General features: G+C 55.9%; 1 protein-coding gene across 3 annotated transcripts in view; it reads left to right on the top strand.

Annotated features, from left to right (window-relative positions):
* KCNAB2 (potassium voltage-gated channel subfamily A regulatory beta subunit 2) overlaps positions 1-27,607 on the top strand; it is a 96,886-nt gene that overhangs the window by 7,927 nt on the left and 61,352 nt on the right. Inside the window, exon 1 of one of the 3 annotated variants that reach the window (XM_060283931.1) lies at positions 5,642-5,799. The exons of the other annotated variants lie outside the window; for them this stretch is intronic. The gene's annotated coding sequence lies outside the window, so the exon portion shown is untranslated. Of the gene's footprint in view, positions 1-5,641; positions 5,800-27,607 lie in introns of those variants that run through there. 3 annotated transcript variants of the gene reach the window in all.

The following is a 27,607-nucleotide window of genomic DNA, read 5'->3' as shown; positions in this document are numbered from 1 at the left end:
GGACCTCAGGAGAGGGACGCCGGGCTAAGTGAGGAGAGATCTCAGGGCTGCTCATCTTTAGAAGAAAGATGTATCCTGACCAGGACACAGGAGGGTGTAAACGGGGAGGCATCCCCTGCTGCTGGGAGTCAGAGCACCTGTGTCCATGCAGAAAGGGGACGATGTTGTGCTGGAATTTGCAATCCCTATTCCAGGCATCCCACGTCCTTGGCAAGAGCAAACGGACAGATGAGGCTCACCTGTGGGGCTAAGCTGGGTCACGCATCCAGAACGGGGGAAAGGAAGCTGACCAGGTCCCTCAAGGCCCCCAGCCCTGTCCCGTGCCCGTGGTTCCCTCGGGAGCCCTGAGCTGCTCCAGCTACCGTGATTACCACAGCTCCCCCCAAAACACACACGGAGCCTGTGTGCCCAGCTGGGCCCTCACGCTCTGCCTCACCCAGGGCTGGAAGGTTCTGACAAAGCCCACTGGGGTACCACTGGGAGGGATGCGGAGGACAGGGTTTCTCCCCACCCTCCCCCAGCCTGGTAACCATGGTAACCGTGGGGAACTGCCGGAGGCTCCCAGCCACCTGCTGGGAGGCCCTGGTGGGGACCCATGGTACAGCCACGTGGGCCCCTGGGTAGCAGCCTTTGCGAACAGCAGGCGAGGCGGCAGCGGGTGCAGCCCCAAACAGTCACCCAAAGCTCTGAAAACAAAAAGGGCCCCAGTTCAGGGGGAGAGGGCACAGCTCAGGGGACCCTTCCCCAATCCCTTGAGGGGACGAGAGGACACTTGCTCCCAGGTGCAGGCAGGACCCCTGGTCTCTAGAGCAGCCCCCAAGCCGCAGGCATTTGAAGTACTACGGGGCTTTATTTCGTTTATTACTGTGGGGCTGGGGTCCCTGGGCTCCTCCAGCCAGCAGTCCTCAGGAAAGTCCCTTCAGGCTTCTTACTCTTTGACGCATGTGGTGCAGCCTGTTTGTCTTGAGGAGAGGGAAACTGGGGCTCGGGGAGGAATCACACTTGCTGGCAGCTTGGGGCCGCCACGCAGCTCTCTGACTGCCAGCCTGTGTTCACCCCCTGAGCAGCCCTCACCATATCCTGTAGGTCTCTCTGAGCGACGCTCCAGGATGGTCTTTGCTGCTGACATCCGGTCCCTCCTAGAGCGTGTGCCCCATAAGGATGGGGTGCGTCTGTCCCGTCACCTCTGTACCCCCAGCTCAGCCCTTGGGCAGGCGCGTGGCAGAAGCAGCCTCTCAGCAACGATCAGGAACGATGGACTCTCCCAGAAGGTAGAACAGGGTAGGAAACAGCTCGTGTAAGGCCCACCCACCCCCGCAAGCTGGAGCCGCCCTCTGCGGAGCTGGGAACGGATGGGGCACCCTGGCCTACAGGCTAGTGGCTGCCACCTGACTCGGGATGATCAGAGAAGGGAAACCCCTGGGCAAGAACCAAACCTTGTGCCAAATCCTCCCTGGGACCTCCTCCGTACATCAGACCATTTTCGGGGTGCTCCCGCATCCCCCAACCCAGGCCTCCCCACTTCCTAAGCCAGACGGCCCATGCTTGGTCCTCTGGAGGGATGCTCATTTCCCTGTACATGTGGGTGAATACTGCTGGTGCAGAGGCAGGACCACTAGGCCTGTCACCCTCCCTTTAGGCCTGAGGAACACTAGCCTGACCCAGGCTGATTTCCCCAACTTCCAAGAGCCCACGGTCCTTTGAGCCAGCGCTTCGCAAGCGTCGGACGGCTGCCCTTGCCTCCCATCCCCTCACAGCATTGATGTCAAGGGCTCGGAGCTGCAAAGAGGTGATGTTACCGTCCTGGCAATCCTCCACTCATCCTTTCTGTGTGAGGCTCCACTCCAGGAATGAAGTCCTAGCACCGGCCCTGGTGCTGCCTGCAGGCAGGACAGGTCTCCCGCCTCCCCTTCGGTCCACTCGTCCACCCCAGGAACCTTCAGAGGCCCTGCTTGGAGGAGCTGCCTGGTGAGCTTTGGATCCTTGAGCTGAAGCCGTGGGACCAAGCCTGGGCTCCCTGGAAGCAGGCAGTGGCCGTCCCCACCGTGGGCTCCCTTATTCCATCTCCCCAGGCTGGCCACCCCACTGACAGATTCTCCGCAAAGTATCTTATCCCCAGGGCACAATCCTGCCACACTCCGAACAACAGGCAATGCCCCAGGGAGGGCAGAGCAGCCGTGGCCTCTGCGGCCTGGCACCCAGCCAAAGATGGCAGTCAGCGAGGATGCACCCCTGCAGCTGAGGGCAAGACACAGCCCGGTGCTCAGAGCCTGTGTGCTGAGGCAGCTCCAGTGCGGGGGCGGGCATCGTAGGCTGGCGGCCACAGGCTCCCAGCCACCTGGCATCTGGACAGATGGGCTGTGTCCTGCAGCCCGGCAGCCTCCCCGAACAGACTGCGTGCTCAGTGCCCAGCAGCCACGTTCATGTGTTTATAGCAGAGCCACTTAATTATGCGAAGTTAATTCCTTCTAACTGCAGAAGCCGTCCCAGGGCATCCAGATTGAGTGGTCCCAAGCGGCAGGCAGAGAAGGCCGTGGTCCCGTGAGCAGGTTTCCATGGGAGCAGGGGACCTCCAGGAAGGAGGCTGGACGGCTGAAAGCCTTTGCCCCACAGCAGGAAGGAGGCAGGCAGTTCACATGATGCTGGTGGTGGTGGTGATGGTGATGGTGGTGATGATGAGGGCAACGATCATGCTGGTCATGCCAACAGTGATGACGTTGATGGCGGGTGTGAGGAGGGGTAGGATAACTGCTGTCCTATCATTATTTGTATCAGCAGCCGCCATTGGTCTGGGATCTGCTGTCAGGCTCTTGCTGAAACCTTCCAAGCATTTACTCTTAACCCTCCAGCCACCCCAGGAGTAGGTGCTTCGTGGGTGAGAACAGCTTCCATGCTTGACCTCAGGTCACACAGCCAGCAGAGGACCCTGGGCCCCATGTCGCCTTGTTAACGGGGTGGATGCTCACACTTGGCCTCGCCCCTGGGCTGGGGTCGCCAGGATTCCTGGTAAGAGGAAACCGCATAAAGGTCCGGCCCAGCCCTCAGCTCAGTGCTGGCAGAGCCCCACTGGATCCTTTCTTTCCCTGCCTCATTTACGCAGACCCTCCCACCAGAAGGGGGTCGCTGAGTCTGAGGCAGGAAGAGTGCGGTTGGGAGGCGGGACCCCTCCCCACTCTCCTGTATGCTTTCCCCTCCCGCCTGCAGAATCGTGGGACTCCCCTCTTCCCCCACTCACATCACTGCCGGAGACTTTCCCAAACAGGGAGACGTGACCGAGTTATAGCCTATTGTTTTCCCCGAAATTCACTGAAACATGATCTCCTTAGGGATTTAGCATCTTTTCACTCTTCCCAATAATGCTGTCTTGAACACGGGTGTGCACCTAAGATTGTTTCCTCTCTTGGACGGTTAGGTTACATTATATAAGTAGGATTTCTGGATCCCAAGCTATGGATCTATTGCCCAATTACTTTCCCAAAAGATTGTGCCACGCATCCCCGAAGCAGCAACGTCTCACTGGAGTATCTTCTTCGCAACCTCACCTGCAATGAGTATTTTCATTTAAAAACGCATTTTTTTTCCCTGTTAATTATATGATTGCAAAGGCACAGTGCCTGATGGCTTTCTTTTGCATCTCTTTTAATTCAGCAGAGCCTTTAATGGATGAGGTGGAATAAAGCTGGCTTTCCAATCGCTAGCGTAGTGCTGCATGGGCAAGATATTAATCTTTCATGCCTCTGTCGTGTGGTACCAGCAGCGTGATCCGCTTTGAAATCATTTGTTATTTATTCTTACAGTCCCCTGGGGAGTGGGGAGGGCCCCAGGAGCCTGTTCACAAATGCTAATGCAACGAGGGCTGCAGAAATTTCCCTGCAAACTGCCGCTCCCCTCAAGGTGTGGAACTGAACCAGGGCTGGGGACACAGGCCCCCCCCAGCAAAGGGGGACACATCACCCCAGTCTCTGCCTCCATCACGATGCCTCCTTCCCTGCATCTGTGTCTTTTCCTCTTTTAGGGAAACCTGTCATTGGATGTAGGGTCCACCCCGATCCAGGATGACCCGACCTTAATTACATCTGCAAAGACCCTTTTGCCTCGTAAGGTCCTGTTCACTAATACCAGGGACCGGGACTCTGACATATGTTTGGGGTGCGGGGGGCACAATTTGAGCCACCACAGCAGGTTTCCGCCATTGATTCCCCACCACCACCCCCAGGGTCCCCTCCAGAAGCTCCTAGGGCTTTCTTTCTGGTCTGCTGATTCTTCCCCCTTGGCAGGAACTGCATGTTGGGTGTTACTGGCTAAGGGGTAAGAGTGGGAGTATGGGGTGTGGACCTGGGGTCGAGCTGGGTCGAGTCGGACCCCCTCTCTGGAAAGCCAGCAGTTACACCCGGAGCCGGGGCCCGCAGTGAGGAGTGGGGTCCAGTATGGGGTCACCCCGGCCATACCTGCCAGCGTACTTAGAGGGCAGAGCCCCCTTCCTGGCCTCAGAGTGGTGGGCCCAGCAGCCTGGGGAGGCTTCATGGAGCTCACCTGTGGGTGACAAGGTGAGCAGGTGAGACAGCGCGGCGTGTCCCATCGAGGGCAGGTGGGAGGTGCTCAGATAGGACCCCGTTTTCAGGATGCCAGCCTGTGCCTCGCCCGGGGAGGGACGGGTTTGTGCTACAGCCTTTAGGTCTGTCGCTCAACTTCTTCTAAGGGTCACCGCTGAAATGCCCGTAAAGCCCAGGGGTCCCGCACCACCGTGTACGCGATCACGCGGCGTTTGGGGGATCAGCTGCGGACAGTCAGCCTTGTGCTGTGCCAGGCGCTGTGCCGTCTACAGGGGAGGGGCCTGGCTGGACACAGTGACCAGAGGCCCCTGCACGGGGCTGGCCAGAAGTAGGTGGCCCCCGTGCCCATGGCCCACCACCAGCCCCCCAGTGTTACTGCAGAAACTCGTAGCAGCGGGCAAGATGGGAACACCCACGGCTCCCCAGGTCCTCCCTGCCCGGCACCCTGCTTGGAGGGCCCCTCGGGGTGTGGGCTGTCCAAGGCTCCAGAGAGGAAGAGACCCCACCAGCCCTGGGGGAGGGCCGAGTGTCCAGGGACTGCTTGGTGGCACAAGAGGGCGCCAACGTGTCCACTTGGACTAGAGAGACGGACTCTGAGGCTGCCTGTCTGGGGGACACCAGGGTGCCGGCATCTCCCTCCTGCTCCCAGCCTGGGGGGTAAGCGGTTAAAACCCACCCCCCTGCCCGGGCCAAAGGAAGCCGCTTGGAGCTGCTCCCTCCACGTGCCATCTGCCGAGAGCTGGGCCGTCTCTGCTCCCTCCTGTGTCAGCTGCCGAGTCAGGCTTTGAATCGTCACGGGGTCACAGCCCTAATCACTGGCAAGGGGTGCTTCTTCCTCCCCGCCCCCGCCCCCCAAACTCTGTGTTTTCTTCCCACCGTGGCTCAGTTCAAAAGACCTCGGTCCGGCTCTGATAGGAGACGCGGCATTTCTCTGTCCCTCTTACTGCGGATGCCCCCCAAGGAGTGGGGAAAACCAGGACCACTTAAGGGGGAGGGGAAGCGCGTGCTCGGACCTCCCCCTCCCCTCCCCCTCCCGCAGTCCCTCGGCTCATTGGTTATCACGCTCAGAGGCGGATGCAGAGGTTCTGTCTCTGACGCCCCAGCCAGGTACTCGCGGCGCTGCAGCCGCGGCCGAGGGGCTGGAGATGCCGCAGGCATGCTGACCGCAGGGTGTCCCGGACTCAATGCCGCCCGTGGGTGCTGCCTGGAGTCCTCTGGGATTGCACGACCGCCCCCCAGGGAGCTGGTGAGTGTGGGGGGCCGGGAGCCGCTGCCTCACCTAGACCCCCCTCACCGGCGCCAGTGGGGAGGGAATCCTGGAGGTGGGCCATTAAGACCTGCAGCTTGTCTTCTATTTGGCGTGAAGGACAGGGCTTGGGTTTCGTAAGGGAAAGGCCCTCACGGGCAGTCAGCCGAGTCCCGATCCTGCAGCAGGAAGCCCCCCTTGTCCCCCTGACACTGGTCAGCACTGGGGACAGGTCGCTCTGGTTCCGCTGTTCTTTATCTTTAAGAACCTCTCCCCTCTGAGGGACAAGGTCCAGATACCAGAACAGGCGAGAAACGCTCTCGGTGTGAAAAGAGAGCTGGGGCTGTGGAGTGTGGGCGACACAGCTCTGTCCCACGGCACACCCCCAGCCAGTTCTCACGCTGTGTGTGGCCCCCTGACCCTCAGCCTCCACAGAGGGGCTGGTGCACGTGGGGCATTCAGGCCTGGAGCGCTGGGTGAGGAGATGCCTGTTGCCTTGATGGGGGCCCGGCTCCTCCCAGGGAGACAGCCCCGCCCATGGCTCTGGGAGCATCCACTGAGGCAGGAAGTGGGCACAGCCAGGCCCCAGAGGGAGGAAAAGCACCCCTGGGTGCACTTCATCCCAGGGAGGGAGGGGCGGGCACAGCCCCTCAGCCTACCCCAAAGATGTGGGACACACTCTCTGAGTCATGTCTGAGATGTGCTCTGGCTGGACGCTTGGGTCGCCCAGATGGCTCTCAAGTCCTTCTAGCCACCACCCCCCGTACCCGGGGGGGATCCTGGGTCCTTCATCTTCACCTGCTCTGTGGAGCATCTGCTTTTCGGAGCAGCGGGAGGCTCCCCGGGGCTGGCCTGCAACCACCTGGCACGCGGGCCGTGAGCTTGCAAGTCCTCCCACACACGGGAAGCTCCGGCCACCCTTCTGGCCTGACCTGGGGCGGAGCTTCCGGCCTGAGGGAGGAGAGGCCTTCCCCAGCATCTCCTGGGGAACACGAGCGGCCGCAGACCTCGGGCTGCTTGGCCGATGGGTAGAGTGGGCCTGTGTGTGCGTGCGTGCGTGTGTGTGCCTGTGTGCACACCTGTGGGCTATGTGTGCGTGCGTGCATACACACCCCCTTTCCGAGGCACGTCCGCCCACCCAGACCCTCATCAGAGCTGCTCTCCGGGGCTGGCCTGGAACGCTACATCCTGCCGGGGTTCTGGTCTCTCCCTAGATTCTCTTGATAAACTTCCTGTAATTGGAGGAACTCTGACATGCTTTCACAAAAGGGGAGGAAACTTAGTTTTAAAGAAAAGAGAGAACTGCATGACCACCTGGAACTCACTTTTGCCCTGTGGTTCTGCAGTGGAGTCTACATGCCTTCTCCTGGGATTTCTGGGGATGAGACTCTGAGGCTGTGGGTTTCAGGAAGCACCCCCCCTCCTGCACTCAGATGCGTCTGTCTCTCTGTCTCTGTCTGTCTGTCTCTCTGTCTTTGGCAAGCATTTCCACACTCCAGTCCTTGGCCTTTCATCTGATGCTCTGAGTCATACGTGCACACAGCCAGACCTGTCTCAGAGTTTGCATTTCTCTTTCAGCTGGTTAAACTTTTTTCTTAAATAAGCTTATTTTGAAATGAAACTTGCCATTCCTGCAAGTAAGGGAAAGCCAGCATTACTTGTCATAATTCAAAGATAACTGGAAAAATAAGTAGATAAATATTAGATTCGAGAACTATCTCAGGTGTGACCAGGACACACAGACTTTGAAAATCCCTGTCTTGGGGATTCCAGAATGAGCCACCGGCTTGTTTTCTGGGAATTGGAGGGTGTTTTGCCTGCCCCTCCCCCTCCGATCATCCCCATTCCCCCTGTTCACAGGTGGAATGCCTGGTCCAGGGTTATTCACGTTCTGAGGGCAAATTGATGAGTCCTTCCTCGTCCCCGCTCCGGTGAATAAAAGAGGTAGAAAAGCCGGGGTGGGGTGGGGGACATCAGCCCCATGTGTCCCCCAGTTGGATTTAGGCAAGAGGGGGAGGCTTTATTGGGGATGAGGGTGCCCAGAGGCTGGGCTGGCATTCGAGTGTCAAAGATTTAAACCAGAAAGCGGCAGGGAGCATTCTTCTCCAGAAATCATCATGGGAGCCTGGGACAAAATGGCATGAGGGGGCGTTAAGAGTGTTGGCTTTGGAGTCGAGTAGACCTGCCCCAGCTCTTTGCTTCTTAGGGCTTTAGCGGAGTAGTTCAGAAGATTCGGACGGTAGAGGTGTTAGTCATGGAACGTGCCGACACCCTCCCCGCTATTGCCGCCCCGGGGGTAACCACTGCAAATAGTGTGGGGTGACCCGTGCAGGACGGGGAAGCAACCACTGCATTGGACCCTGAGGTTGGTGACGTCCCCAGCGGATGGGGAGACACGGCACCCGCCCCAGGGTGGGGCACAGAAGGAGCAAGGGCAGGGGCTGCCACAGGTACAGGAGCATGAGGGAACGAGGCAGACCGGCGTGCCCAAGGCCAGGTGTGTGGGAAGAGAGTCAGGCAGGCGTGTGGGAAGCAGCCTGCAGAAGTAGTCAGGCCTGGCTGGGAATGGTTCTGCAGACCAAGCCCAGGTACTGGGCCTGAGACTGAAGGCCCTGGGCAGCCAGTGAAGGCGTGGCCTGATGGATCTGCGGTGGAGAAAGAGGAATGGGACTCTGGGGACAGGTGGTCGACCCGAGGCTGGCAGTGGAGATGGGCAGGAGAGGGAGTGTTCCAGGGGCAACTATGTGGATGCGGCCAACAGAGTCTGAACCTGGGGCTCAGGCCAGGGGTGCTGACGGTGCAGCCGTGGGGCTCGTGGGCATGGAGGTGAGAACTGAAGCTCAGAGGGTCGTTCGGGGGGGAAGACTCCAAAGCAGCAGTGCTTGGGGGAAGAAGAGCCAGCCTGGGGTGAAGGTGGAGGGCATGATAGAAGTGGAGGTTGTGGAGGTGCTAGAGGTGGTAGAAGTGATGGAGGTGAAGGTCATGGAGGTGAAGGTCATGGAGGTGAAGGTCATGGAGATGGTAAAGGTGGTGTGTGAGTGCATGTGCATGTTCACACATGCATGTACACGTGCTCTATGCCTGTGCACACATGCCCTTGAGATGCCTGGCTCTGTCCTTGTGTTATGAACCAGGGATCATCCTGGTCGAGGACTCCAGACCTGGTAGAGCCTGTCAGTCCAGTGATAGCCTGAGATCCTGACCTGGGCCTCTGCGAACTGCACCCTCCACCGTGAAACCCCGTGGAGGAGGTGCTGAGCTGCAGGAAGAAGGAGCACGCGAGCCATGCAGAGCAGGCGTGACTTGCCTGCGTGCGTTCAGCAATCGCCCCGTCCCGGCACGAGGGATTCCGCAGGGAATGAGACCAACCCAGTGGCTGCCCTCTGAGCTCACCATCTGGTCAGGGGGACAGCCGGGTGGAGTCACCACAGGTTGGGGTACAAGCTCTGCAGGAAATGCACGTGCTGCTCTGATGGACAGGACATTGGAGAGGGCTTTCCAGAACGACCTCTCTGGAGAAGTGACATCTGAGCAGGGACACAAAGGAAGAGCGTCCCGGGCAGAGGGACGGCACCTGCCAAGGCTCTGTGGCAGGAGAGAGGGGAGGAGCCCAGAGGAAGACCCCAGCCCCCCACGTGGGTCCCACAGGCCCCTCGGACTGGACGCAGCCGCCACCAGGCTCCAGGCTCCCCCAACCTGCTGCACCCACCACTTCCCCCATGTCAGGAGCTGGGGGGGTCACCCTGCTCCCCTGTCTTCCCCCAGCACCCCACATCCACCCGCCAGCCGGTCTTTGGTCTCCACCTCCCGGCTCCAGCAGCTGCCAGCCCACCCTGGCCCAGGCCTCCCCGGCTCGCACCTGCATCGTTGCTGGTCTCTTAAGGAGACGCCCCCCGGCCTTTGCCCACCCCCCATCCCAGCCACTCTCATCCTGGAGAGCACGGTTGTCTCACCCCTGTTGGGAGGAGGCTTTTGGTTGTTCCCTCTCTGCCCGTGGCAGCGCAGGGCTGTGGTTCAGAGGAGGGACTCTCAGGGCTGTGCGGGGGCGTGGCCAGGCCAACGGAACCGCTCTGCGCCTCCGTTTCCCCAGCCAGCACCAGTGGTTGGTAATAAGCAGTACCAACTTCACAGGGTGTGGGATGAAGGCTAAGTGAGTGAGTGCACGTGAAAGCCTTTATCCCAGCACATCACACCTCTGCACTCAGTCACCAGCAGCTTGGACTGGTCCCCACCCAGGGATGAGGCCAGAGATGCTGCTCAGGTGGGTGTCTGGTGCCTCGTCCCTCCCTGCCACTCAGAGGGCACTCAGATGTCCTGGGCCCCCAGCCATTGAAAGCCCAGTGTCATTGCAGGACCCTGAAGGCCCAGTGTCTCCCCAGGACTGATGGGTCACCGTGTCCACGAGGGTGAGGCAAGGCTGTGGGCCGCAGCCTGAGGCCAGGAGGCCCACCTTGGACGGCGCTTTCCAGGCGCTGCGCTGAGGCCCCACGAGCTGGGTTTAAAAATACTATGCTTATTTCATCTCAGTGCAGGAGCAAGAAAGAGAACATACAGTCTGTATGAGCAACTCGTATCAAAAATAAATGAGACAGAAAGAGTAACCAAAAATAGTATGGCGTCAGCGGCGGCAGGCAGCCTGCGACCGTGGCCAGCTGTCCCCAGCGAGCGGCTGGGGGGGCGGCTTTACATGTTTACTAGGAGCGGATTAATCAGGCCTGCGGTCCGATGATAAATCAGAATGACTAGCAGGTGAATGAGGATTCAGGGCACATGGGACCTCTGTGCCTTCTCCCTCCCGGCACCCCCGCTGAGCAACGGGGTCAGGGGCTCAGCCAGCAGGCAGCATGGGAGTCATCTTGGACCTGAGGGGGTCCCCTTCCTGACGGGAGTGTCCCCACGAAAGGACAGAGCAGAGCTGTGAGTGCTGTGGACATCATAAGGACCCACACTTCTGTCTTAATTTCAGTGGATGTCACCTTTTTTTTAATGTCAGAGATCAAAGTTCTGCAAACTATGGCCTGAGGGCCACATCCAGCCCACGACCTGCTTTGCTCAACAGAGTTTTACTGGAACACAGCCACACCCTTTCATTCACAAATTGTCTCTGGCTGTTTTCACGTGGCAGAGACTCCCAAAGCCCACGTATCCACCCCCGGCCCCTGGCTGCACCCACCAGAGGTTTGCGGTCCCCACCAGAGATACATTTCATCAGGTGCTCCAGCATCCTAGGGAGGTATCCTATCCATCAAAAGACACCTACCAGTGATGGGGGGGTTTGTCTGGTGGTGGTTTGGTTTGCTGGTGTTGATGCGGGGCTTTAGAGATTTTTTAAAATAATAATAAGATTCCACAGTAACTAGCTTTCTCTTGTGCAGGCAACATCTTTGGGGCAGGCACGTTTGAGTCACGTGATTAACCTCAGACCCCCGCAGGTTAACAGCCGCAGGAAACCCCCGGGCCCCACCTGCGGGCCACCCTCCCTGCTCTGTTCCCCAGACATCTGAGGGGGAAGAGCAGGTGGGACCCCACTGGGCAGGGTTAGAGAAGCCCTCTTAGGGGTCCCCTTTCCTGCGATGTCCTCAGGGCCACTCGGCTTCCATGAGTCACTGTGGAGCCCTTTGAAACCTCCACACCGCTGGGAGAGAGAGGGCCCTTGGGACAGACCATGGAGGCTCGTTGTGGATTTGATTAGGCTTTTGCACGTGGCCTGTCTGGGACACTTGGAAAATTTGCATAACATGTCACCCGGGAGGTGTCCCCCAGGGAAAAAAAAAAGGAGCTTTTCAACCATGAAGGTTTGCATTTCTACGAAGGCTCTGGGAGACCCCTCACCCATGACGTGACCAGGGTGGGCACTGCAGGACGCGGAGCTGAGCGCCTACCAATGGTGAATCCCCCCGGAATGTGACGTGTGGCCCGTCCAGGCACCAGCGTTGACAAACACACCTCCTGCGTTTGCCTCCCCCCCTCCCCAAGCAAGGTTTTGAACGGGGCTGCCAAATGTTACAGATCACGCCGCCTTTGAAATGGATCTGCTTCTGGCTATCAGTTATTAAACTGGATTACTGTCCAGTCCCCGGAGAGGAGGTTGTGATCTCATACGCTGAAAACTCTCAACGGAATCCCAGGGTTGGCTTGAAAGTCACCAAACCACGCAAGCTACACCTGAATGCAGGAGATGAACAGAATGACAGTGACCAAGAGTGCGCATGGGGCCCAGGCAGAGTGCTCCGTGCAGTGCCCTCACTTAACTGAGGCACCACTCGAAGAGAGGCAACGGCCGAGACTTGGGCCCAGGAAACAGGTGTGGGCTCACGGGGGCAGAGGCGGGGTCCAGCAGCAGAGGTCTGTTGCTCCAGAGACTGTGTGCCTGAAGCCCCTGTTGCTCCAGGACGGAGGTGTAGCCTTCTAGAGGCCGAGGTAACTCCTAGAACAGGGATCCGCAAACCTTTTCTACAGAGGGTCAGAGAATAATTGTTTTAGCCTTTCAGGCAGTGCAGCCTCTATCCCAACTCCTCAGTGCTGCCACGTGGCGTGAAAGCAGTCGTGGCCGATACATGAATGAGTGTTCTGGCCCGAATGTCTGTGTCCCCCAAATTCATATGTTGAAGCCCTAACTCCCAGTGGGATGCCGTTTGCCTTTGGGAGGTGATTGGGTTTAGATGAGGTCCTGAGGGTGGGGTTCCATGATGGGTTTGTGCCTTTATAAGAAGAGGAAGAGACCAGAGCAAGCTCGTTCTCTGCCTGTGAGGACACGGGGAGAAGGTGGCCGTCCTCAAGCCAGGAAGAAGTGCTCACTGACACTGAATCCGCCAGCACCTGGATCTCGGACTTCCACCCTCTAGAACTTTGAGAAAAATGTCTGTCATTGAAGTCCTCCCCCACCCCATCTGTGGCGTTTTGTTATGGAGGCCCAACAGTACATGAGCATGGCTCTGTACCAGTGAAGCAGTATTGATGACACTGAAATTTGAATTTTTTATAATTTTTACGTCCCATGAAATATTCTTCTTTTGTTTTTCTTCCAACCACTTAAAAAACGTGAAAACCATCCTTAGTTCCCAGGCCGGGGAACAGAGGTGGGCCCTGTGGGTAGAAGTTACAAGGATGCTGATTTAAAATCAACATGAAAGGGCTTCCCTGGTGGCGCAGTGGTTGAGAGTCCGCCTGCCGATGCAGTGGACACGGGTTCGTGCCCCGGTCCGGGAGGATCCCACATGCCCACATGGGATCCCTCATCCCACATGAGCGGCTGGGCCCGTGAGCCATGGCCACTGAGCCTGCGCGTCCGGAGCCTGTGCTCCGCAACGGGAGAGGCCACGACAGTGAGAGGCCCCCGTACCGCAAAAAAAAAAAAAAAAAAAAAAAAAAAAATCAACATGATAAAGGACATGTTTCATCACTTCGGTCATCCCCAGAGGCCTCACTTGCTTAGAGTTCCCCATGGGGGTTTTGCAGAGGGAGCTGTGTGTCTCTGGAGCCCTGGACCCCGCTCTCTGCTCCGCACACTGGGAGTGTCTAGGATGCACGAACCCAGTCCTCCGCCTACACTCCGGGGACAGGTCCCGGCCCAAAGGAATGTGAGTTACCTTGAGGCAGATCTGTTCAGAACTTCCTCCGTAAGTTGTGGAAACAGCTAGAATCCCTATGAGGTCCGCACTTACCAGGAGGTAACTTTAAGTGGTCTCAAGACCAGCCTGGCATGCGATCGTGTTCTGTGGTCGAGCTGGGGGGAGAGTACAAGACTACTGGCTGCGGGCCACCCCACACAGGCCTCTGAGGTACCACCTCCTGCCCCCGATCCAGCCTGAGAGACCTCCACCCGCACCACTCCTTCTGCTGAAAATGGAGACAGACTCCTCCATGAAGAACATTCCAGAAGATTCTGTCCCTTTCCACGAGGAAAGCAAAATTCCCTGGATGCCCCTCCCCCCACCCCAGGACCCTGCTGATAGACCGTGTCCCAGGCCACACTAGCTGGAAGATGATTCAGGAGGTGGGGCATGTGGGCGGCAGTTGGGCCACTCAGCAGCTGTCTGTCATGTTTATTGATCCAGCTTAAATCTATGGCTCAGATGCGTCCACGCAGAAGAGAAGCTGCCCCTCGTCCAAAGGAAGTATCCCTAACGTCACAGCCCAGCATTCAGTGGCTGCCTGCCCTCCCAGTCCAAAGGAACTTCTTGAAAAAGCGTTGGCAGATACTTGAAGAAATACGATTTACTCTTAGGGGCCAGGAGTGAAGTGGCGATTTGAGACCTGACTCACGGTGACCAACAGCGCCAAGCAGCTCGCGAAGTTACAGGCATCAGTTTGAAATGTCCAACTTCTACCTGCTGCCTGGAGGTGTGTAAGAGCAGTGAGTTACGTGTGCCTTGTGGACCCACAGGGTCTCCTCCGTGCTGGTGGGCAGCAGAGGGTACCTGTCCAGAGTCAGGCCCAAGGGGGCTCCAGGGCAGGTGGAGGAAAGAGTCCCAATCTGGAGCCAGACGTACCTGGTTCCCGTTCCAGCTCTGCCACTGATGGGCCTGTGGCCTTGGGTAGCATTTAGTATTCACGGGCCTTGATTGCCGTGTATAAAAGTGCCCTCGTCTAAGAAGGTTAAAGACAGCAAGGGCTGTGTGCGGGGGGTCAGCCGTGGGGACTCTCCTCCCGACCCCCCCCACAGGGCCTCTCTTTTTCCCGTTGTCCCTTTGCTCTCCGGCCCCCTCCTGCTCACCCCCTGACAGCTGCTGTCTTCAATCATTTATGAGATGCTCCAGAGCGCCCCAAACTGTTTACTTCTCCCTTCTCTCTCCTCTTTCTTTTCCCCACCGCCCCATCTGTGTCTTAACCCCGCCGGGGGCCCACGGCGGCTACTCCCACTGCAGCCTCAGAGCCCCATGCCCACCCCACTCCCTGGAACTGTGGGTAAAACCTCCTCCCCAGGGAGGAGGGAGCCCCCCCTCACCCGTCCTCCCAGGCCCCCCACCACCGCGTCATCTGCTTCCACCTGCTATGTCCTGGCGCGGTGGTGGGACTGGGAATGGGACATGAGTGAGGGACACAGCCCTGCCCCGGGTCACCGTCCAGTTGGGGGGCATCCTAGCAGTGCCCACCTCAGAGCACAGCTCTGGAATCGGCCCAGCCCTGGGTTCAAATCCTAGCCATAGGCCTGACCTCTGACTCTCAGGGTCATCATCGATGGAGTGGGGGGAGCAGCAGTAGCCCCCCCAGGACTGGGGGGACAATCAAATGAGGGGACGTGGGTAAAAGGTGCGTAGCCCAGCCCGGGCACAGAGCCGGCGCCGATAAGCAGGAACTGTAACATCCCCAGAACTAGCTGGTGGCTGTGTGTCTGTCCCCTCCCCCTCCCCCAGAAAGGGCTCCCCCTACCCTGCCGCCCAGGGCAGCTGCTGCACTGTCAGGAAGGCCGGGGTGTCTGGGGCCCTCCTCGGGGCACGCCTGCGACTAGAGGCCACACCCTGTCTCGCCGGGGCCCTGGCTAGCTGAGCATCCCCCGCGTTGTCGCTCGCTGCCGCCGGCTTCCTGCTCGGCCCCGTGGTCCTGCGGTGTTCACCTTCCACCTCGTACACACCAGGATGGTCTTGTCTCTGGCTGTTCTGACCCAGGAGCAGGTACCCAGGGCATTTCGGGCACCCTGCTTCCCAGGATGGGTTTTGTGCTTGAGGGGATGGGACCCCGGCTCCCTCTGCAGGGATTGGGTGCTCCCCTGACGTCCAGGGTTCATCAGGCCAGCAGCCCCCTAGGCCCTGTGCCCCCGCAGGACTGGCTGCAGCCACCCCTGTAGATGCCCTGCCGGACCCAGGCCGAGCCCACGTGGCTGGCTGGCACAGAGGCTGCAGGCATCCTCCCTGAAGGGGACCGGCAGGCCTCCCGTGACCCAGTGACTGCTGGGTGGCGGGCGAGGGGGGCGCAGCGGGTGGCACTCAGAGGAGGCATCTGACACAGCTCTGCCTCCGGGGCTGCTGGCTTCTGCTTTCATCCCTAGGGCAAGGAGCTGCCCGGAGATCAAGAGTGCGGCAGGGCCACCTCTGTCCAGCCTGGGGGGTGAGGGCCCAGCTGTCCAGCCGGGGGGTGAGGGCCCAGCTGTCAAGGGGCCCAACAGGCTCTGGTAGAGGTTCCTGCCCATCCGCTGTCTCCCAGGAGCCCCCAGCCTGGGTTCCATCTCTGAGTGCAAAGTAGTTTCACGGGCGGAAGGAGTGAGGGTCCCCGCCTTGAAAACAAAACGAGGACCTCCCTGGCGGGCATGCCCAATGGGGCATGAGGGAGAGGTGCATGTCCGATCCTTGGTTGGGGAGCTAAGATCCCGCATGCATAGGGGAGGGTGGCCGAGGACCCCTTGAATCCCTTCCCCACCCTGCAGTTCTGTCCGGGAAGGGCGGCCCATGGTCACCACGTGGGTGGGGGGGCAGGGGTGGGCTCCCTGATGCCTAAGGGGCTCCCTCCCGGCCCGGAAAAGCCCAGCTTCTTGCTGCCTCCCTCCCCAACCTCGCTGTCCTCTCCACTCTGGGCCCCAGCAGGATACTGGTGCAGGCTGTGGTCACCGCGGGAGACCAGGGCGGCGCACGGGGAGGAGGCTGTGAGCTTCCCGGGCTGGGACAGGAGCGCTCTAACGTTTGCTGAATGAATGACCGCAGGGAGGCCTGTGGCCTGGGCCCCTGGGGAAGATTACGGAGATTCCGGAGCGCGTGTGGGCTTCTGTTTCCTGCGTCTTGCCCTGACCCGCTGCAGCTCACGTGGTCTGTAGGGCACTGAGGCCCCTCTGGCCAGATTTCGGTGACCACACCCTTCCACCTGTGGTCACCGGGATGCAGATGGAGATGGGGGAGCCGTGGCCAGGGGACGAGGCCCCTCCACCCCGTGAGCCAAGCCTCCATTCCTCTCAGGGAGGGGAGGTGGTTGTGCCCATGACTGGGGGCCTTCAGCTGCTGACCCCAGCAGGCCACCCCTCCCCCCGCCACCATCACTGTGCGCAGCCCTGACGTAACCAGGAGCCACAGCGAGGCTTCCCCTCGATCGGAAGGCGCCTAAGCCATGGTAAGGATCTTGGTGGGCTGTACAAGGGGAAAGGCCTTCCACCGTTGCTTTGGGAGAGTTGGGATTTGATATTTTTTTTTGCTGTGGAATCAATTCAATTTGAGCCGTCCAGCCACGGCTCTGTGTTGGTTGACTCGTTCGTAATCAGGGAACAGGTGCTTGAAGGTTGCTTTGAAAAGACTGAAACTTTCAGTCTGTGATCTTTATAAAGAATTCTTAATGGGGCATCAGTTAGACGCGTGAACAGACGCCCTGTCGGGCAGTCTTGCCGTGGGCTCTGTGGCTGGTCCAGATGTTTCCACCGTGGTCTGACCACGTGAGGGCCGTGCTTTTTAGTGTTGGGTTGGGGAGGGGTCCCCATGCCGCTCGTCCCGCCGGCTCAGGCCTCAGGAGTTTAGAGGAGAGACTGAGGTTCTCACTGGCCAAGAGCAGCAGGGCGGGGCGGGGGGGGTCCTGGCCGTGACCCCCAGCCCCCAGTAACGATTGCCCGTTCTCCCCGCCCCCAGCTCCCTCTGAATCTGAGCGAGATCTGGGTGGTACTGTTTGGGAGTGTGAGTGTTGGCCTCCAGCCCCTTCCGGCAATTGGGCCTCTCTGTTTGTCCTCCAAGATGACTCCACGGGCAGAACGGACACCCCAAGTGCACGCAGGTTCAGCAGCTCTCGCTCTTTGCCACCCACCTTACTCACAGGAGAAGAGTTGGCTCCTGTCTCGGAGCTCCTGGCCTCTGGGAGAGAGCGGAAGCGGGTGTTACACAAGCGCCCTTCCGGATGTGTGTGGTTTTGAGCAGTTACCCCTCTTCCTGTCTCTTTTTGAGGCACCCTGTGGCCGCCGTGGCTCCCACAGGCTTTGGGCCCATAAAGGGCAGTGGTTTCATGCCGTGTCACAGTCAGAGCCATACCTCAGGGCTTTGGCAGAAGGGATTTACGGGGTTCGAGAGGCAACATGGAAAGTAACATCAGTTTGAGAAGCAGCTGCTTAAGTCCTAGCCCTGGTTCCTGACGCTTCCGGGGAGATCACCCAACGCCCTTCACACGCCTGTCACACCCACGTGCTGTAAGCGTCTCCGCCCCGGTCCCTCAGTCAGAGCTCACGGAGCATCGGCCATGTGCCTGGCGCTGCTGGGACACGTCAGTGAGCAGGAGAGGCAAAGCCCCTGCCCTGGAGGAGCCGACATCCCTGTGGTCTCAGGGCAAGTGGGGACGGGGTGAAGGTGAGGAACAGTCCATAACTGGTGTCACAGCAGAGTGACCTTCAAGATGGTCTCCAGCGGCCCCACCTCTTGGTCCTCACCCACTCCATCGTATTAGGGTTGGTCTTTGTGACCAATAAAGAAAGCCACAGCAGCTTCTCTCTCTCCATCCCTTGCTCTGGGGGAAGCAAACTGCCTCGGCCTGAGAGACCCAAGGAGTACAGAACTGAGGCCCGCTGCGCACAGCCTTGTGCAGGAGACACCTAAGAAGAGGAGCCTTCGGGGGAATTCCCTGGCAGCCCAGTGGCTAGTACTCCACGGTCTCACTGCCCAGGTCCTGAGTTCAATCCCTGGCTGGGGAACTAAGAGCCCACAAGACGCACGGTGCAGCGAAAAGCAAAGACAAGGAGCATTGAGATGAGATGGTGGCCTCAGCTGACAGCCTGCCCACAGGAGAGACCCTGAGCCAGACCACCCAGCCAAGTCAGTCCCGGATTCCTGACTCCAAAACTGTGTGAGTAATATCTGTTGCTGTAAGCCGCCAACCCTTGTCAGGTGGCAGCAGACGACTCATACAGTCTCATTGTTCTTAAGACCTCAGCGATCTAGGGCCAAGCCTTCGGGAAGCTTTGAGCTTCCAGGATGATCCAGAATGAGGATGCAGCCCCAGAGGGCCCCCCGTGACAGCGAGTCATACCTGTGCATGGCTGGCCACCTCCGTAAGCGATGAGCCTTTTTCTGGGGAGCTGGAGAAGATGAGAAGACTTCTGAGAGCAGGGGAGAGAGGCAGCATGGGAAAAGGAGAGGTTGCAGTGAGTCTGAGGACCCTGAAAAGTGATTTTCTGGAAGGCAGGACCACTGCCTGGGAGCAGGCTGCCTCTGGGGCAGATGCCTCTGTGCAAGAGTGACCTCACCTGCCTTTGGCCCGCGGTGCAAACGTTCAGGAAGGAGTTGTGATCGCGGACTTTCCGAGAGGCACTCCCAGGCCTCGGGCAGCACCTTCCCTCCTCCAGCGCCGGCACGAGCGGATTCCAGCCTCCGTGGCCATCACTGCACACCCCCACCTGGTAGCACATCAGCTCCTCCGGGACTCCTGTTACCCTCCCATTTCACAGGTGGAGAAACTGACACTTCGGAAGGTTGGGAGATTTGCCCAAGGTCAGACACCAATAAATGGCAGAGTTACGATGCAAACCAAGGGCTAGATCTGAACCCCTCCCCACCACCTGGAGTGGTCTCCTGGGTCACCCAAAGAGGGGGGAATTGTGTCATCCACCAAGCCCCAGAAGAAGATGGAAACGGGTGTCAACCCGGCAAGGTTTCGATTTAGAAACAGTTACCCTCTCCCGAGCTCAAAGGGCTAGCTTCACATGAACTCTCACTACATGAAGGTTCCCATCACCCAAGTTTTGTGCTCCAGAACCTACGGTAAAGGGACAGCTGGGGCATCCTTTTCCAGTAACCGGAAGTAGCTCCCGGCCTCCCGCTGGAGTTATAATTTAATGTAACGAGAATGACCCTGAATATTAAAACACAGCAGAACGGCTCCCAGCAGTGCTAAAGTTAAAACTCCATTCACCTTCTGCGTAACAGTCCTGGTGGCAGGCCACAGAGAGGCTCGTTTGTCTGCATTCGTGGGTCTGCTGGCTCCACGTCGCAGGTCAATGGGTGATGCCCGGGCCGGGCCGGGTGGCTCTAGCGTGTGAGCTCGGCCTCTTCGGACCAGCGGGGGGTGTGTCTGGAGCAGGTTCTTCCGTGATGATGGCAGGGGCTCCAGGGCAAGTCTCCTGTGGCTGGAGCTGGCATATCGTCATTCTGCTCGCTCCACATTGGCCCAAGAGTGTGTTTGTGTGTGTGTGGAGGCGGGGTGGGTGTCGTATGCATGCGTGCACGTTGGGGGGAGGTGGCAGAGTCACTCAGCAAAAGACATGGATACGGAAGGAGCCAGGAATGGGGACCGATGATTCAATCTCCTAGACCCTCATACCCTCCTTCTATGCAAATCAGATGGCAGCTCACCAACCAGCACGTCTGAGGAGCCAGAACAGGTGGTCCCCCAAGCAGGCTCGCTCAGAAAGCATCTCCTATCACTGTGTGTCCCTGGACTCGTGGGCTCGGTCTGACTTTTCTGTGTGGTTTCTTGGCTTAGCTGTGAATTCCTTTTCTTCTCTCGCCTGGATGCACTGAATCCTTCCCATCTCGTGCCAGTAGCTCTCATCAACTCTGAGAGACTACAGATTCCATCTTTAATGCTGAGGCTGAAGGGATCAGAGAAAGAGGGAGAAAGAGGGAGAGGAAGAGAGAGAGAGCGCCACTTGCAGATCCGAACTGGACACCCCCAGGCACATTAGCTCCCAGAATAATATAATCATTTATTCTTAGCTCCAACAGAGAAATTGAGGCTCATGTAGGCCAGGCCCCCATTTTGCACATGAGAAGACTGAGGCTTAAAGAGAGAGAGCGCGAGCTCGTGTGTCCTGGTCAAGGGCGCCTCACCGTGGTCTGCTGTGACCCTGGACATTTTGCACAGTGCATCTGGTTTATTCTGGGGCTTTCCCTCTGGGTGTATAAATGTGCTTGTCCATGTTTAAAATCATGTCATGGGTCCACTTTTCCAGAAGACCGCCAGCCCGAGTCTCAGGGCCAATCCCAGGCCCCAGAGTCACATAGAGGCCCCGTGGGGCCTTTGGTCAGTCCCTGAGAGTCTGAGCATCAGGGCCTGGCCGGGGCTGCAGCTCTGATGACAGCCTAAGACTCCAGGAATCCGTTTTTGTGTTTTCTTCCCATTTAAACTCGGCCTCCTGCCCTCTCGTGTCCTCTGCCCTCGGAGCCCTGACAGGCTGCATAGTGACCTTTCTGGGAAAACTAAAGTGGAGAAAACACAGTGAGAGGTTGCAGGGGAACTGCATTCTCACACAGCCTCAAAGAGCCCTCCCTGAGGTTCCTGGTTAATTAGGAAGGAATTAGTACTCCGTGCCATGGCGGAAGCTGCCTTAACCAAGTGGCAGGCCCTGGCTTTGCCCGTCATGGACAAACGCGCGCGTGCATCCTGGTTTGATGCACCAGAAGGACACACCTCGCCAAAAAGGTTTAACCAGATCTAATCATCAGGCTGCAGTCAGACAAATGCAAAATGTGGGACAGTCAGCAGGACTAATGGCCTGAACTTTTCAAAAAAAAAACCCAATGCCATGAAAAACAAAAATGAAAAAACGGTAGGGGGGTGGGGTGTTGGATTAGGAGATTAGTTGAGGGGTGCTGGGTTAGGTGAACCTTGAGTGGATTCTGGTGGGTTTTTTTAAGCTATAGCATCTATTTTTGGAATGGATTCTGGATTTTTTTAAACTATAGACTATCTTTTTGGAATCAATGGGAAAATTTTAATCTCTATTTTATTTCTTCTCTGATCTTTATTATTTCCTTCCTTCTGCTGACTTTAGGTTTTGTTTGTTCTGCTTTTCCTTTCTTTCTTTTTAAAATTTATTTATTTATTTATTTGGTTGCGTCGGGTCTTACTTGCGGCAGGCGGGCTCCTTCGTTGCGGCTCATGGGCTCCTTACTTGCGGCATGTGAACTCTTAGTTGCGACATGCATGTGGGATCTAGTTCCCTGATCAGGGATCGAATCCGGGCCCCCTGCATTGGGAGTGCAGAGTCTTAACCACAGCACCTCCAGGGAAGTCCCTGTTCTTTTTCTAATTCTTTTAGGTGGTAGCCTGGATTGTTTATTTGAGGTTTTTCTTGTTTTTGGAGGAAGGCGGAAATTTTTAATATAGGCTATATATCAGGTGGTATTGAATTAATTGCCTTAGATATGATCACGGTGTTGTAGTTATGTAAGGTAGAGTTCTTACTCTCAGAAAATGCTTGCTGCAGTGTTGAGGTGTGAAGTGCATGAGATCGCAACTGTCAAATGTTTCAGAAAAAAAAGTGTGTGCGAGAGGGAGGGGGAAGAGGTGAAGGGGAGAGGGGGAGGGAGGAGATGCCATGCAAGCAAATGAGGCAAACGCAGATTATCAGTGGGTAGGATGAAGGGTATATAGGGGCTTGTTGCTATTCTGGTGTTTTACAATTTTTCTGATGTTTTAAAGTTTTAAAAATAATAAGTTGGAGAGAAGACAGTGTCCACAGGTGGAGCCTTTTAGGTCCCCTGTCATCACTCAGCTCAGCCTGCAAAGGGTGAAAGCTAGTATTGACTCAACATCTTTCCTCTTGGGCTCAGAGCGTATCTTCTCTTTGCTCCCATGAGAAACTATGAACGGGCCTTTGTGAGCGCTCCATGCTTATGTCTCCAAGTATAAACCGGGGTGGTTTGCTCCGGGTCACACGCAGACCAGCTGGGCGTGCAGGAGACGGGAGGGACCCAGCCTTCGGACTCCCAGCTTGGACCCCGAGCCACACCCTCTCAGCCGCCCCTCCCGTCCCTCGTCCCTTCGGGCCTGTCATGTTGCCAAATGGTTTCTGAACAGTCCAGGGTGGAGGTGGGGTGGGCAGCTGTGCCAGCCTTCCTCCCCTAGGGGTGCAGGAGCCCAGCGCAGCCTGGGAGTCTCAGCATCCCCACTGGGACGTCAGCTCCTTGGGGATTGGCTGCCAGGCAGATGCAGTGGCTCCTGATTGGACAGCGGCAGCTACAGGGCAAGGAGGTGGGCTCTGGGCACGTTGGCTGTGGCCCTGGACTGTGTCCTGAATGCTCAGCAGGGGCTTGGGGAAACCTCACCAATCCTCTTCCCCCCGCCCCGTGAGGTGGCAAAGGTGCCAACCCCCCAGGAGGAATGAGACAGAAGCACTGCTCGTGGCCTGCAGTTCTTTTCCACGTGAAGTGGGCATCAGAGCGTGACCAGTGCCCGGCTGTGCGCGGAGGAGCTGACTGCTGACCCTGAAGGACCTGAGCTTCCAGAGTCCGGGCTAGGGTGAGGAGTGGGACAGGTGACCTCCCTGGGGATGCCTCCCACAGTGTGGCCAGTGGCACCTATAGCTGCCATGAACACCCCCGCTGGACAGAGCGGGCATTGCACCCTCAGGAAGGCTGCCCTGTCCCCACCCCTGCCACCTCGTGCAAGCCGAGTCCCCAGGCCCTCCCCCTACCACAGGCGTGCCAGGCATAGCTGTGAGCACAGCCGACAGAACTCCCTGCATCCATGGAGCTGGCATCTTGGGGTCACAAATGAGACAGAAGGTGTGTTAGAAGGTGACACGTGCCAGGGGAGGGACCAGGGGAGTGTAGGGAAGACAGGTCTGCAGTTTAAGATAAAGTGTCCAGAGAAGACTCCCTGAGAATGTGACCTTTGTATTAAGAGGTGAAGGTCAGGGGTCCCTCCGGGGGATCAGGGGTCAGAGAGCTCAGGCAGAAGGAAGAGCAGGTGCAAAAGCCCTGAGGTTGGAGTGTCTGCTTGGTTCACGGGACCCCACAGAGCCCGCGTCTGGGGCGGAGTGAGTGGGGGGGGTGAGGTCAGAGAGGTCGTGGCTCAGGCGGGGCCGGGCTGAGGCCGCTGTTGAGATTTGGGCTTTCACTCTGGGTAGAATGGGAAACCATTGGAAGGTTTGAGCAAAGTAACAACATGATCTGATTTATGTTCCGGAAGTTTCGCTCTGGCTCCTGGTCAAGGTGGAAGCCAGGAGACCTGTCAGAAAGCTGTCGTGGGGACTAAGAGAGGGAAGGTGGCAGCCGGGCCAGGGAGGAGGAGGCAGAGGTCACCGCAAGAAGCGTGGGACTTGGGCTTCCCCGGTGGCGCAGTGGTTGGGAATCCGCCTGCCAATGCAGGGGACACGGGTTCGTGCCCCGGTCCGGGAAGATCCCACATGCCGCGGAGCAGCTGGGCCTGTGAGCCATGGCCGCTGAGCTTGCGCGTCCGGAGCCTGTGCTCCGCAATGGGAGAGGCCACGACAGTGAGAGGCCCGCGTACCGCAAAAATAAAAAAAAAAAAAAGAAGCGTGGGACTCTGGCGGCTTCTGAAGATGGCCTCATGACGGGGTGGCCGTGGAAGAACAGGGCTGCAGTGGGAGTTGTCGACTTAAAAAAATGCACAACGTGAGAGTGAGAGTTAAGTTTTATTTGGGGCAACAGGAGGACTGTGGCCCGGGGGGACGGCGTTTCAGATAGCTCTGAGAAACTGCACCGAAGAGGTCAGGGGAAGGTCAGTATGTACGTGATTTTGGCAAAGGGGGAGTCCATGCAATCAAGCACATATTTTTTTGCAGAAGGTTTCTGCCAGTCATGAGGAGCAGACGTCACCGTGAAAGATTTTGTGCTTTTCTAGATACGAGGAGATGGAAGAATTAGGCTCATAAAATTGGCTCCTGAAAATATCTAACTATCTGAAGCCCCGTTCTGCCAGTTTTTCTCAGAGCACCGAGCGCCTCATTTCTGCTCTCCACCCTGAACTCCTTTCAGGGGATGTTGAAAGTCAGCAGCTGCAGCAGCACGTGATTTAATCCTTGTAGAGGGAGATGGCAAGTGCCCGTGGCAAGTACCAATTTGTAGTCGACAGGGTGGTCAGGAGCTTCATGTTAGACGTATGGCCCCAAGGCGCTTGTTTCACATCCTTGTAGAGATGCCTAGTGGACAGTTGGATACACGCATCTGCGGTCCAGGGAAGAGATGGGGGCTGGAGATACAATCGTGGGGTCTGCAGCGTGGCAATGGAGGTCAGAGCCAGAAGACTGGTGGAAACCTGAGGAACCTCGTGTAGCAGCAGGGAGGTCACGGCGACCTTGGCAATGGTAGCTTCCTCAGAGGCATGAGGGCAGAAGGGAGGGGAATTACAGACAAGAGGACATTTCCTGTGATGGAAGGAGAGAAATAGGACAAGAGTGGGGAAGGAAGTGGGTCCAAGAAATTATGCTTGTTGTTTTTGAAAACTGCAGAAGTAGTTTGGGTTTTTTTTTTTTTTTGGTTATCTTTTTTTTTTTTTTTTTTTTTGGTACGTGGGCCTTTCACTGTTGTGGCCTCTCCCGTCGTGGAGCACAGGCTCCGGGTGCGCAGGCTCAGCGGCCATGGCTCACGGGCCCAGCCGCTCCGCAGCATGTGGGATCTTCCCGGACCGGGGCAGGAACCCACGTCCCCTGCCTCGGCAGGCGGACTCTCAACCACTGCGCCACCAGGGAAGCCCTTTAGTTATCTATTTTATGCATATTAGTGTACCTATGTCAATCCCAATCTCCCAATTCATCCCCCCCCCACCGACTTCCCCCCTTGGTGTCCATACGTTTGTCCTCTACATCTGTGTCTCTATTTCTGCCCTGCAAACCAGTTCATCTGTACCATTTTTCTAGATTCCACATATATGCATTAATATACGATATTTGTTTTTCTCTTTCTGACTTACTTCACTCTGTATGACAGTCTCTAGGTCCATCCACATCTCTACAAGTGACCCAGTTTCGTTCCTTTTTATGGCTGAGTAATATTCCGTTGTATATATGTACCACATCTTCTTTATCCATTCATCTGTCGATGGGCATTTAGGTTTCTTCCGTGACCTGGCTACTGTAAATAGTGCTACAATGAACATTGGGGTGCATGTGTCTTTTTGAATTATGGTTTTCGCTGGGTATATGTCCAGTAGTGGGATTGCTGGGTCATATGGTAATTCTATTTTTATTTTTTTAAGGAACCTCCATACTGTTCTCCTTAATGGCTCTATCAATTTACATTCCCACCAATGGTGCAAGAGGGTTCTCTTTTCTCCACACCCTCTCCAGCATTTATTGTTTGTAATTTTATGATGATGCCCAGCTAACCAGTGTGAGGTGATGATACCTCATTGTAATTTTGATTTGCATTTCTCTAGTAATTAGTGATGTTGAGCAGCTTTTCGTGTGCCTCTTGGCCATCTGTCTATTTAGGTCTTCTGCCCATTTTCTGATTGGGTTGTTTGTTTTTTTGATATTGAGCTGCATGAGCTATCCATATATTTTGGAGATAAATCATTTGTCTGTTGATTCGCTTGCAAATATTTTCTCCCATTCTGAGGGTTGTCTTTTTGTCTTGTTTATAGTTTCCTTGGCTGTGCAAAAGCTTTTAAGTTTCACTAGGTCCCATTTGTTTATTTTTGTTTTTATTTCTGTTACTTTAGGAGGTGGGTCAAAAAAGATCTTGCTGCAATTTGTGTCAAAGAGTGTTCTTCCTATGTTTTCCTCTAAGAGTTTTATAGTGCCTGGTCTTACATTTAGGTCTGTAATCCATTTTGGGTTTATCTTTGTGTATGGTGTTACGGAGTGTTCTAATTTCATTCTTTTACATGCAGCTGTCCCTTTTTCCCAGAATCACTCATTGAAGAGACTGTCTTTTCTCCATTGTATATCCTTTCCTCCATTGTCATAGATGAGTTGACCATAGGTGCATGTGTTTATCTCTGGGTTTTCTATCCTGTTCCATTGATCTATATTTCTGTTTTTGTGCCAGTACCATACTGTCTTGATTACTGTAGCTTTGTAGTATAGTCTGAAGTCAGGGAGTCTGATTCCTCCAGCTCCGTTTTTTTTTCTTCAAGATTGCTTTGGCTAATTGGTGCCTTTTGTGTCTCCATACAAATTATAAGATTTTTTTGTTCTAGTTCTGTAAAAAATGCCATTGATAATTTGATAGGGATTGCATTGAACCTGTAGACTGCTTTGGGTAGTATAGTCATTTTCACAATATTGATTCTTCCAATCCAAGAACATGGTATCTCTCTCCATCTGTTTGTGTCACCTTTGATTTCTTTCATCAGTGTCTTATAGTTTTCTGAGTACAGGTCTTTTACCTCCTTAGGTAGGGTTATTCCTAGGTATTTTATTCTTTTTGTTGCAATGGTGAATAGGATTGTTTCCTTAATTTACCTTCTGATCTTTCATTGTTAGTGTATAGGAATGCAAGAGATTTCTGTGCATTAATTTTGTATCCTGCTACTCTACCAAATTCATTGATTAGCTCTAGTAGTTTTCTGGTGGCACCTTTAGGATTTTCTATGCATAGTATCATGTCATCTGCAAACAGTGACAGTTTTACTTACTCTTTTCCAATTTGGATTCCTTTTATTTCTTTTTCTTCTCTGACTGCTATGGCTAAAACTTCCAAAACTATGTTGAATAATAGTGGTGAGGGTGGCCAACCTTGTCTTGTTCCTGATCTTAGAAGAAATGACTTCAGTTTTTCACCATTGAGAATGACGTTGGCTGTGGGTTTGTCATATATGGGCTTTATTATGTTGAGGTAGGTTCCCTCTATGCCTACTTTCTGGAGAGTTTTTAATCATAAATGGGTGTTGAAGTTTGTGAAAAGCTTTTTCTGCATCTATTGAGATTATTATATGGTTTTTAATCCTTCAACTTGTTAATATGGTGTATCACATTCATTGATTTGCATATATTGAAGAATCCTTGCATCCCTGGGGTAAACCCCACTTGACCGTGGTGTATGATCCTTTAATGTGCTGTTGGATTCTGTTTGCTAGTATTTTGTTGAGGATTTTTGCATCTCTGTTCATCAGTCATATTGGCCTGTAGTTTTCTTTTTTTGTGATATCTTTGTCTGGTTTTGGTATCAGGGTGATGGTGGCCTCATAGAATGAGTTTAGGAGTGTTTCTCCCCCTGCTATATTT

The sequence above is a fragment of the Globicephala melas genome, chromosome 1 (assembly GCF_963455315.2).
Source record: "Globicephala melas chromosome 1, mGloMel1.2, whole genome shotgun sequence".
Lineage (NCBI taxonomy): Eukaryota > Metazoa > Chordata > Mammalia > Artiodactyla > Delphinidae > Globicephala > Globicephala melas.
This window is presented reverse-complemented; position numbering and strand designations above follow the sequence as displayed.